Raw genomic sequence first — 11,525 nt, 5'->3', positions numbered from 1 at the left:
TCAATCTTTATTACACCCTCCTAATCCTAACTCTCCATTCTAATTCTGTTCTTTATAAAATAATAAATAAATAAACACCTGCCCCTGTTAGACTTGTTCCCTTTTTATTCATCAACTAATTGTTACCAAAAAAAAAATAATAATCTAACTCTAGCCTCAATATTCTGTTTGTTTTATATTGATTTCTTTTTATTTAAATAATAATAATAATAATAATAATAATAATAATAATAATAAACTTACTACGTGCCCTGCATTTAGATAACTGAGGCTTGTTGTAGCACTTGTATATCATTGCTCTTTTGTTGATTTTAATTGCTTCAATTGTCCTCATTTGAAAGTCACTTTGGATAAAGGTGTCTGCTACATGACTAAATGTAAATGTAAAAGGCTTCTTAATGGATCAATAAAGATACAGATGATTTGACTAAACATTAAACAATTCATGTTTATGGAGTAATCAAATATTTTGTAGAGGTGAGACAAAAACTGAAATTTTCACCTAAGATTGAAAGCTCTTTTGATTTATATTTGTCTATATATTACAGCATGCTGTAAAGGGACATGATTTGATATGACAGGACGTGAAGGTAGTTCTATAGCAGACAGTTCATCGCTCTCTATATTTTACGTGTATAAACAATCATGGTGTACAGGGATGCAGGACTTGTGAATGTAGTTCTATAGCCGACAGTTCATCACTCTCTATATTTTACGTGTATAAACAATCACGGTGTACAGGGACGCAGGACTTGTGAATGAAGTTCTATAGCCGACAGTTCATCGCTCTCTATATCGTACGTGTGTACAAACAATCATGGTGTTCAGGGATGCAGGACTTGTGAATGTAGTTGTATAGCCGACAGAGCATCACTCTCTATATTTTACATGTGTATAAACAATCATGGTGTACAGGGACGCAGGACTTGTGAATGTAGTTTTAGTAGACAGTTCATCGCTCTCTATATTTTACATGTATAAACAATCATGGTGTACAGGGACGTGGGACTTGTGAATGTAGTTCTAGAGCCGAGCGTTATCGCTCTCTATATTTTACGTTTATAAACAATCATGGTGTACAGGAACGCAGGACTTGTAAATGTAGTTCTATAGCTGACAGTTCATCGCCCTCTATATCATATGTGTGTATAAACAATCATGGTGTACAGGGACGCAAGACTTGTGAATGTAGTTGTATAGCCGACAGTTCATCGCTATCTATATCGTATGTGTGTATAAACAATCATGGTGTACAGGGACGCAGGACTTGTGAATGTAGTTCTATAGCCGACAGTTCATCGCTCTCTATATTTTACGTGTGTATGAACAATCATGGTGTACAGGGACGCAGGACTTGTGAATGTAGTTGTATAGCCGACAGTCCATCGCTCTCTATATTTTACGTGTGTATAAACAATCATGGTGTACAGGGACGCAGGACTTGTGAATGTAGTTGTATAGCCGACAGTTCATCACTCTCTATATCGTACATGTGTATAAAGGATCATGGTGTACAGGGACGCAGAACTCGTTAATGTAGTTGTATAGCCGAGAGTTCATCGCTCACTATATCGTACGTGTGTATAAACAATCATGGTGTACAGGGACGCAGGACTTGTGAATGTAGTTCTATAGCCGACAGTTCATCGCTCTCTATATCGTACGAGTGTATAAACAATCATGGTGTACAGGGACGCAGGACTTGTGAATGTAGTTGTATAGCCGACAGTTCATCACTCTATATATCGTACCTATGTATAAAGGATCATGGTGTACAGGGACGCAGGACTTGTGAATGTAGTTGTATAGCCGACAGTTCATCACTCTCTATATCGTACGTGTGTATAAACAAACATGTTGTACAAGGACGCAGGACTTGTGAATGTAGTTGTATAGCTGACAGTTCATCGCTCTCCATATTTTAAGTGTGTATAAACGATCATGGTGTACAGGGACGCAGGACTTGTGAATGTAGTTTTAGTAGACAGTTCATCGCTCTCTATATTTTACATGTATAAACAATCATGGTGTACAGGGACGTAGGACTTGTGAATGTAGTTCTAGAGCCGAGAGTTATCGCTCTCTATATTTTACATTTATAAACAATCATGGTGTACAGGGACGCAGGACTTGTGAATGAAGTTCTAGAGCCTAGAGTTATCGCTCTCTATATTTTACGTTTATAAACAATCATGGTGTACAGGGACGCAGGACTTGTAAATGTAGTTCTATAGCCGACAGTTCATCGCCCTCTATATCGTATGTGTGTATAAACAATCATGGTGTACAGGGACGCAGGACTTGTGAATGTAGTTCTATAGCCGACAGTTCATCGCTCTCTATATTTTACGTGTGTATGAACAATCATGGTGTACAGGGACGCAGGACTTGTGAATGTAGTTGTATAGCCGACAGTTCATCGATCTCTATATCGTACATGTGTACAAACGATCATGGTGTACAGGGACGCAGGACTTGTGAATGTAGTTGTATAGCCGACAGTTCATCACTCTCTATATCGTACATGTGTATAAAGGATCATGGTGTACAGGGACGCAGGACTTGTGAATGTAGTTGTATAGCCGACAGTTCATCACTCTCTATATTGTACATGTGTATAAAGGATCATGGTGTACAGGGACGCAGGACTTGTGAATGTAGTTCTATAGCCGACAGTTCATCACTCTCTATATTGTACATGTGTATAAACAATCATGGTGTACAGGGACGCAGGACTTGTGAATGTAGTTCTATAGCCGACAGTTCATCACTCTCTATATCATACCTATGTATAAAGGATCATGGTGTACAGGGACGCAGGACTTGTGAATGTAGTTGTATAGCCGACAGTTCATCACTCTCTATATCGTACGTGTGTATAAAGAAACATGTTGTACAAGGACGCAGAACTTGTGAATGTAGTTGTATAGCCGACAGTTCATCGCTCTCCATATTTTAAGTGTGTATAAACGATCATGGTGTACAGGGACGCAGGACTTGTGAATGTAGTTGTATAGCCGAGAGTTCATCGCTCTCTATATTTTACGTGTGTATAAACAATCATGGTGTACAGGGACGCAGGACTTGTGAATGTAGTTCTATAGCCGACAGTTCATCGCTCTCTATATCGTATGTGTGTATAAACAATCATGGTGTACAGGGACGCAGGACTTGTGAATGTAGTTGTATAGCCGAGAGTTCATCGCTCTCTATATTTTACGTGTGTATAAACAATCATGGTGTACAGGGACGCAGGACTTGTGAATGTAGTTGTATAGCCGACAGTTCATCACTCTCTATATCGTACGTGTGTATAAACAAACATGTTGTACAAGGACGCAGAACTTGTGAATGTAGTTGTATAGCCGACAGTTCATCGCTCTCCATATTTTAAGTGTGTATAAACGATCATGGTGTACAGGGACGCAGGACTTGTGAATGTAGTTTTAGTAGACTGTTCATCGCTCTCTATATTTTACATGTATAAACAATCATGGTGTACAGGGACGTGGGACTTGTGAATGTAGTTCTATAGCCGACAGTTCATCGCAATCTATATTTTACGTGTGTATAAACAATCATGGTGTACAGGGACGCAGGACTTGTGAATGTAGTTGTATAGCCGACAGTTCATCGCTATCTATATCGTATGTGTGTATAAACAATCATGGTGTACAGGGACGCAGGACTTGTGAATGTAGTTGTATAGCTGACAGTTCATCGCCCTCTATATCGTATGTGTCATGGTCTTGTCATGATCCTGTCTCTATCTCTCTCTTTTTCTCTCTCTGTCTCCCCCTGCTGGTTTATCCCCTCCTGTCTCCCTCGCTCTTCGCTTCTGTGTCACAGCTGTCTTCACTTCTCATTAAGATAATTTCCCCTCCACCTGGTTCTCATCCTGCCTCGTTATTTGGGCTACTTCTACCCTCTCGTTCCCGTGTCTCTTTGTCAGATTGTTACTTCCGAATGAAGCCGTTGCCTTTGGCGTCCACGTTAGCAATTAGTCTTGTCCTGTCCTGTCCTGTCTAGTCGGGGTGAAGTTAGTTTTCTGCTATCATTACCTGTACATCTCTGTGCTCACCCATTGCACCCCACAGAACCTTACCTGCTGTTCTACGCCGCGACCGCCCCACTCTGCGAGCTCCGATCCCCGGTTCTCCCCTGAGCCCGGTCAAGCCTCCACCTCGCCAGCCGTCTGGTCGTTCCAGCCACAGAGGTTTTCTGTGTTAGTTAAACCCAGCCTTCGGGTCTTCCTTGGTTCTCATCTTTTGTACTCCTTAGTTGGATTTTCCTGTGGCTTTCCTTTGTTTAATTAAAGACTGTCATTCTGCCCTCGCATTTGAGTCCTCTCTCTTCAATACCCATCACAGAACAATCTGACCATATGATGGACTGAGCGAGTGGCAGCCCGTTCCAGACCGCCGTTGAGCACCAGGGCGTCCTCCTCGGGAAGCATGAGGAGGACATCTCCGCTACCCGACACGCCGTCGGTTCTTTGGCCGCCCAGATGTCCGAGCTGTCCAGCCAGGTCCACAACCTCCGTCTCCAGCCTTCCGCCTCTTATTGTCCTCCTGGTCAGACGGAGCCTCGGATAAACAATCCCCCGGCCTATTCGGGTGAGCCAACCCAGTGCCGCGCTTTCCTTACCCAGTGCGAGGTGGTTTTCTCGCTCCAGCCCGTCACATATGCTAAGGAGAGGGCCAAGGTGGCTTTCGTTCTTTCACTCCTCCACGGGCGGGCTCGCGAATGGGGAACGGCCAACTGGGAGACTGGGGCAGAGTGCATCTCAAGCTTTGAGCGCTTCAAGGAGGAGATGATCCGGGTCTTCGACCGCTCCGCCTACGGAGAGGAGGCTTCCCGTCGGCTTTCCACACTCCGGCAGGGAAGACGATCCGTGCCGGATTTCTCCGTTGAGTTCCGGACCCTCGCTACCACCTGTGGGTGGAACCAACCTGCACTGACTGCCCGCTTCCTGGAGGGCTTGTCTCCAGAGGTGCGGGACGAGGTCCTCGTCCGTGAGATCCCCGCCCGGCTCGAAGACCTTATCGACCTGGCCATCCGGGTGGAGAGACGGTTTGATCAGCGCCGTCGTGCTCATCGCCTAGAGGAGAGTCTCCTCTCGCCGCCTCGAGTCAACCCCTCCCACTCAGAACCGGAACCCATGCAGCTGGGTGGCTTGCGTATTTCACCTAAGGAGCGTCAGAGGAGGATCTCTAACCGCCTCTGCATGTACTGTGCTAGTGCCTCTCACTTTGTGTTTTTGTGTCCTGTAAAAGCCAACGCTCGCCAGTAGGAGGAGGGTTACTGGCGAGCGCTACCACGAAGACCATCCCTTCCACTTCCTGCACGACACTTCCAGCGCATCTCCAGTGGGCGGGGTCGTCAGCCTCCTGTGCGGCCTTGATCGACTCTGGGGCCGAGGGAAACTTTGTGGATGAGAAGTGGGCGCTCCAACAAGGTATTCCGCTCACACCGCTAAGAGACTCCACCTCTTTATTTGCCCTTGATGGCAGCGCCCTACCTAGGGTACAGAAACAGACTATCCCATTAACTCTAACCGTTTCTGGCAACCATAAAGAGACAGTTTCCTTTTTTATTTTTCAGTCTCCTTTTACTCCTTTAGTACTGGGGCACCCTTGGTTAGAACTTCACAATCCACACATTGACTGGGCTAAGGGGTCTGTTTTGTCTTGGAGGTTGTCGTGTCATGTTAAGTGTTTAGCCTCGGCTGTTCCCCCCGTGTCTTCTGTTTCTGTGTTGCAGGAGGAGACGGGAGATCTGACTGGGGTACCGGAGGAGTATCACGATTTGCGAGGGGTTTTCAGCTGTTCTCGAGCCATGTCTCTTCCGCCCCACCGTCCGTATGACTGCGCTATTGATCTCCGCCCGGGGACCACGCCCCCTCGGGGTAGGCTCTATTCTCTTTCTGCTCCCGAACGGGAGGCTTTAGAGAATTATTTATCTGAGTCTCTCAGCGCCGGCACAATCGTTCCGTCCTCGTCGCCTGCCGGCGCCGGCTTCTTTTTTGTTAAAAAGAAAGACGGTTCTTTACGCCCATGCATAGATTATCGGGGGCTGAACGACATCACTGTTAAGAATCGTTACCCCCTGCCACTGATGTCCTCAGCCTTTGATATCCTGCAGGGGGCAAAAGTCTTTACCAAGCTCGACCTACGTAACGCTTACCATCTCGTACGCATTCGGGAGGGGGACGAGTGGAAGACCGCCTTTAACATGCCCCTCGGCCACTTCGAGTATAGGGTCCTTCCCTTCGGATTGGTTAACGCCCCCGCTGTCTTTCAAGCTCTGATTAATGACGTCCTTCGGGATATGCTCAATTTATTCGTCTTTGTCTATCTCGATGACATTTTGATTTTTTCGCCCTCTCTCCAGATTCACGTGCAGCACGTTCGCCGCGTTCTCCAACGTTTGCTTGAGAATCGACTCTTTGTTAAGGCCGAGAAGTGCTCCTTTCATGCTTCGTCTATAACGTTTTTAGGCTCCGTTATCTCTGCAGAGGGGATCAGTATGGACCCTACCAAGGTCCAGGCCGTGCTCGATTGGCCCGTCCCTGAGTCTCGTGTCTCGCTACAGCGCTTTCTCGGTTTTGCTAATTTTTATCGCCGCTTTATACGCAACTTCAGTCAGGTGGCCGCGCCACTCACCGCCCTCACTTCGGTTAAATCTCGTTTCGGTTGGTCCGGTTCTGCGCAGGAGGCGTTTGACCGGCTTAAAACCCTTTTTACGTCTGCACCCATCCTCTGCACTCCAGATAGCTCAAGACAGTTTATCGTTGAGGTCGACGCCTCCGAGGTAGGGGTGGGAGCCATTCTTTCCCAGCGGTCAGCGTCGGATAATAAGATACACCCTTGCGCGTACTTCTCCCACCGCCTCTCCCCTGCTGAACGTAATTATGATGTCGGGAATCGTGAGCGCCTCGCCGTCCGCCTGGCTTTGGGTGAGTGGCGGCAGTGGTTAGAGGGTTCCACTGTTCCTTTTATTGTTTGGACGGATCATCGCAATTTAGAATACATTCGCTCCGCCAAGAGATTGAACTCGCGTCAGGCTCGTTGGGCCCTTTTCTTTACGCGTTTTGATTTTGTCATTTCATACCGTCCGGGCTCTAAGAACGGTAAACCAGACGCGTTGTCTCGACTTTTCGATCCCTCGATCGGACGCACCCCCCGAGAGGAGATTATTCCCCCCGTTCGGGTGGTGGGGGCTACGATCTGGGGGATCGAGAGACAGGTTAAGCGCGCTCTCTCTCACGTCGCTACTCCCCGTAACTGCCCTAGGGGCAGCCTCTTTGTCCCAGTTCCCACACGATTAGCAGTTCTTCAATGGGCCCATTCCTCTAAACTAGCGGTTCATCCCGGTGCTCGAGGTACTATCGCATTTATCCGCCAGCGTTTCTGGTGGCCCTCTTTAGAACGTGATGCGCGCCGTTTTAACGCTGCCTGCTCTGTTTGTGCCCAGACCAAGGCGGGCAACTCTCCGCCTGCTGGTCTCCTCCGACCGCTACCTGTTCCCTCTCGCCCGTGGTCCCATATAGCTCTCGACTTTATCACCGGTCTTCCGCCCTCAGCCGGTAAGACTGTCATCCTGACGGTAGTCGACCGCTTCTCAAAATCTGCGCACTTCATTCCTCTTACCAAACTGCCCTCTGCTAAGGAAACGGCTCAGATTATGATTGATAATGTGTTTAAGTATCACGGGTTACCCACCGACGTCGTGTCCGATAGGGGTCCGCAATTCGCCTCGCAGTTCTGGAAAGAATTTTGCCGTCTCATAGGTGCCACTGCTAGCCTTTCCTCGGGTTTTCACCCACAGACTAATGGCCAGGCCGAGCGAGCCAATCAGATTGTTGCCCGCATGCTCCGCAGTCTAGCCTTTCGCAATCCCTCGTCTTGGGCCGAACAGCTTTCCTGGGCTGAGTATGCTCATAATTCCCTTCCTTCCTCGGCCTCTGGTATCTCTCCCTTTCAGTGTTGCCTCGGCTATCAACCGCCCTTATTTTCATCCCAAGAGACCGATTCTCACTGCCCGTCCGTTCAGACCTTTATCAGTCGCTGTAAGCGAACCTGGAAGAGGGTGAGATCCGCACTTTGTCGTTCTAAGAGACGCATGTGCGTGGCTGCTAATAGGTCGCGTGTCAAGAGTCCTCGCTATGTCGCGGGTCAGAAAGTTTGGCTTTCTACATCTAATTTACCCCTCCAGTCTGACTCCCGTAAACTGGCTCCCCGCTTCATCGGGCCGTTCCGCATTATCAAGATCGTTAACCCTGTCGCCGTCAAACTTCGGTTGCCGCAGAATCTTCGTCGTGTTCACCCGGTGTTTCACGTCTCCTGCATTAAACCGGCCTCTCGCTCCCCCCCTCCCACGTCCTTCTCTGCCGTTCGTATCGAAGACTCCCCGGTCTACACCGTCCGCAGGATCATAGATAGGCGGCGTCGGGGTCGTGGATACCAATATTTAGTCGATTGGGAGGGGTATGGTCCTGAGGAGAGGAGTTGTGTCTCCCCTAAGGATATCCTGGACCCCTCGCTCATTGATGATTTCCTCCGGTCTCGCCAGCATTTCCCCGCTGGAGCGCCTGGAGGCGCTCTTTGAGAAGAGGGTACTGTCATGGTCTTGTCATGATCCTGTCTCTATCTCTCTCTTTTTCTCTCTCTGTCTCCCCCTGCTGGTTTATCCCCTCCTGTCTCCCTCGCTCTTCGCTTCTGTGTCACAGCTGTCTTCACTTCTCATTAAGATAATTTCCCCTCCACCTGGTTCTCATCCTGCCTCGTTATTTGGGCTACTTCTACCCTCTCTTTCCCGTGTCTCTTTGTCAGATTGTTACTTCCGAATGAAGCCGTTGCCTTTGGCGTCCACGTTAGCAATTGGTCTTGTCCTGTCCTGTCCTGTCTAGTCGGGGTGAAGTTAGTTTTCTGCTATCATTACCTGTACATCTCTGTGCTCACCCATTGCACCCCACAGAACCTTACCTGCTGTTCTACGCCGCGACCGCCCCACTCTGCGAGCTCCGATCCCCGGTTCTCCCCTGAGCCCGGTCAAGCCTCCACCTCGCCAGCCGCCTGGTCGTTCCAGCCACAGAGGTTTTCTGTGTTAGTTAAACCCAGCCTTCGGGTCTTCCTTGGTTCTCATCTTTTGTACTCCTTAGTTGGATTTTCCTGTGGCTTTCCTTTGTTTAATTAAAGACTGTCATTCTGTCTTCAATACCCATCACAGTATGTGTGTATAAACAATCATGGTGTACAGGGACGCAGGACTTGTGAATGTAGTTGTATAGCCGACAGTTCATCGCAATCTATATTTTACGTGTGTATAAACAATCATGGTGTACAGGGACGCAGGACTTATGAATGTAGTTGTATAGCCGACAGTTCATCGCCCTCTATATCGTACGTGTGTATAAACAATCATGGTGTACAGGGACGCAGGACTTGTGAATGTAGTTGTATAGCCGACAGTTCATCGCAATCTATATTTTATGTGTGTATAAACAATCATGGTGTACAGTGACGCAGGACTTGTGAATGTAGTTCTATAGCCGACAGCTCATCGCTCTCTATATTTTACGTGTGTATGAACAATCATGGTGTACAGGGACGCAGGACTTGTGAATGTAGTTGTATAGCCGACAGTTCATCGCTCTCTATATTTTACGTGTGTATAAACAATCATGGTGTACAGGGACGCAGGACTTGTGAATGTAGTTGTATAGCCGACAGTTCATACATGTGTATAAAGGATCGCTCTCTATATTTTACATGTATAAACAATCATGGTGTACAGGGACGTGGGACTTGTGAATGTAGTTCTAGAGCCGAGAGTTATCGCTCTCTATAATCATTGCAGGTGATAAGGAACTCAGAGAATCTGCAGAAGAATTTCAGACATTGTACAGGACAAAGTGGACAGAGTGTGTATCGTACGCTGCAAGAATGTCTGCCAAAGAAAAGAAGTACAACAAAACAGTAAACTTACCACGGACGGAGGACATCCAGACTTTGCACAAACATCTTGAAAAGGTTTCAGAATCAGCCTACAACAAACTGAAAAAATCTGCCTCAATTCAGAATTATTCTGACCTTGCCAGAGTCTGTCTCACAAGAGTAATTATATTCAACCGACGACGTTCTGGAGAAGTTTCTAGAATGCAACTGAAGAATTTTATTGAAAGAGCTTCCTCATCTACTCTTCCAGAATTCGGACTTTCAAAATACGAAAAACGTCTTTGTTCTTACTTGAGTAGGGTTGAAATCAAGGGAAAGAAAGACCGGAAAGTTGCTGTTTTGCTGACCCCAGATCTTGTAAATGCACTCAAATTGCTGGTAGAAAAAAGAAAGGATTGCGATGTCCTGGATGAAAATGGATACTTGTTTGCAGTTCCAAAATGTGTGACATATTTCAGAGGACATGACTGCATTAGAAAGTTTGCAGAAGAATCTGGAGCAAAGAATCCTGAATACTTGAGATCCACTCAGTTGCGGAAACAGGTTGCAACAACATCACAAATACTCAACCTGAAAAACAATGAGATGGACCAACTTGCTGAATTTTTGGGCCATGATATAAGGGTCCACAGGGATTATTACAGACTCCCGGATGCAACAGTTCAGGTCGCAAAAATTTCAAAAATGCTTTTAGCATTGGAAAAAGGAAATGTTGCGGAACTTCAGGGAAAATCTCTCGATGAAATCCAAGGTATGTACATTTTTGTAATATTTAAGCATTTTATTTGAGTCAATTATTATTGCCTTATTGTTAGTTTATATATAAATAGTCAAACTAAATCCTGGATTTCTTAGATTACTTAGGTCTGTTTGTTGCTAAAAAAATATATATATTAGATTACTCAATCATTAATTAGTCTTATAGTAATGAAAATATTTCTAAATTCAACTGCTTTGTTTTATTTATTTTTTTGTAATTTAAAATAATTTTTGTGTCATTAGAAATTTTGTAAAAATAGTATTCAAATATTGTGACATTCTAGTGAACCAAGTATCTATATTTTGTCTCATCTCGAGAGCTAAGTGTATTGTCACACCCCTAGTGTCGATAAGCAGGGATGTAGCTCATCATTTTATTAAGTGTATTATTATACAGCTTTCATTCTTCAGGTCAATCATATATTCATGAAAAAGAAAATCAGTTTGAATAACGAAAGCCCCGTCCTGCCCCGTCCCCAGAAAAAAAGTTCTGCATTTAATAAAGTGAAGCTCTTTATTTAATAGTAGTGAGCTCTGTGCATGATCTTTGTTCTGACTGACATGATCCTTACACTGTGTTCATTGCTCCCTACTCCCAGAGCAGGGGAAATCTGTTGGGAGTTTACTTCACTTTGGAAAATTCATTCACAGATTTGAGCTACGCAATGTCTGCACACATGGACAAGTGTGACATCATATACCTCAGTTAATAAATACAATCTAAATTCACATCTCGCACACTTCAATGCACTTTGAATGGAAAATATATGTTCGCTTCTAACTGGATTCATGGCGGAATATCCTGTA

General features: G+C 45.9%; 1 protein-coding gene across 2 annotated transcripts in view; it reads left to right on the top strand.

Moving 5' to 3' along the window:
* LOC127953350 (zinc finger protein 271) overlaps positions 1–11,525 on the top strand; it is a 408,540-nt gene that overhangs the window by 106,847 nt on the left and 290,168 nt on the right. The window lies entirely within an intron of this gene.

The sequence above is a fragment of the Carassius gibelio genome, chromosome B3, assembly GCF_023724105.1.
Source record: "Carassius gibelio isolate Cgi1373 ecotype wild population from Czech Republic chromosome B3, carGib1.2-hapl.c, whole genome shotgun sequence".
NCBI lineage: Eukaryota > Metazoa > Chordata > Actinopteri > Cypriniformes > Cyprinidae > Carassius > Carassius gibelio.
This window is presented reverse-complemented; position numbering and strand designations above follow the sequence as displayed.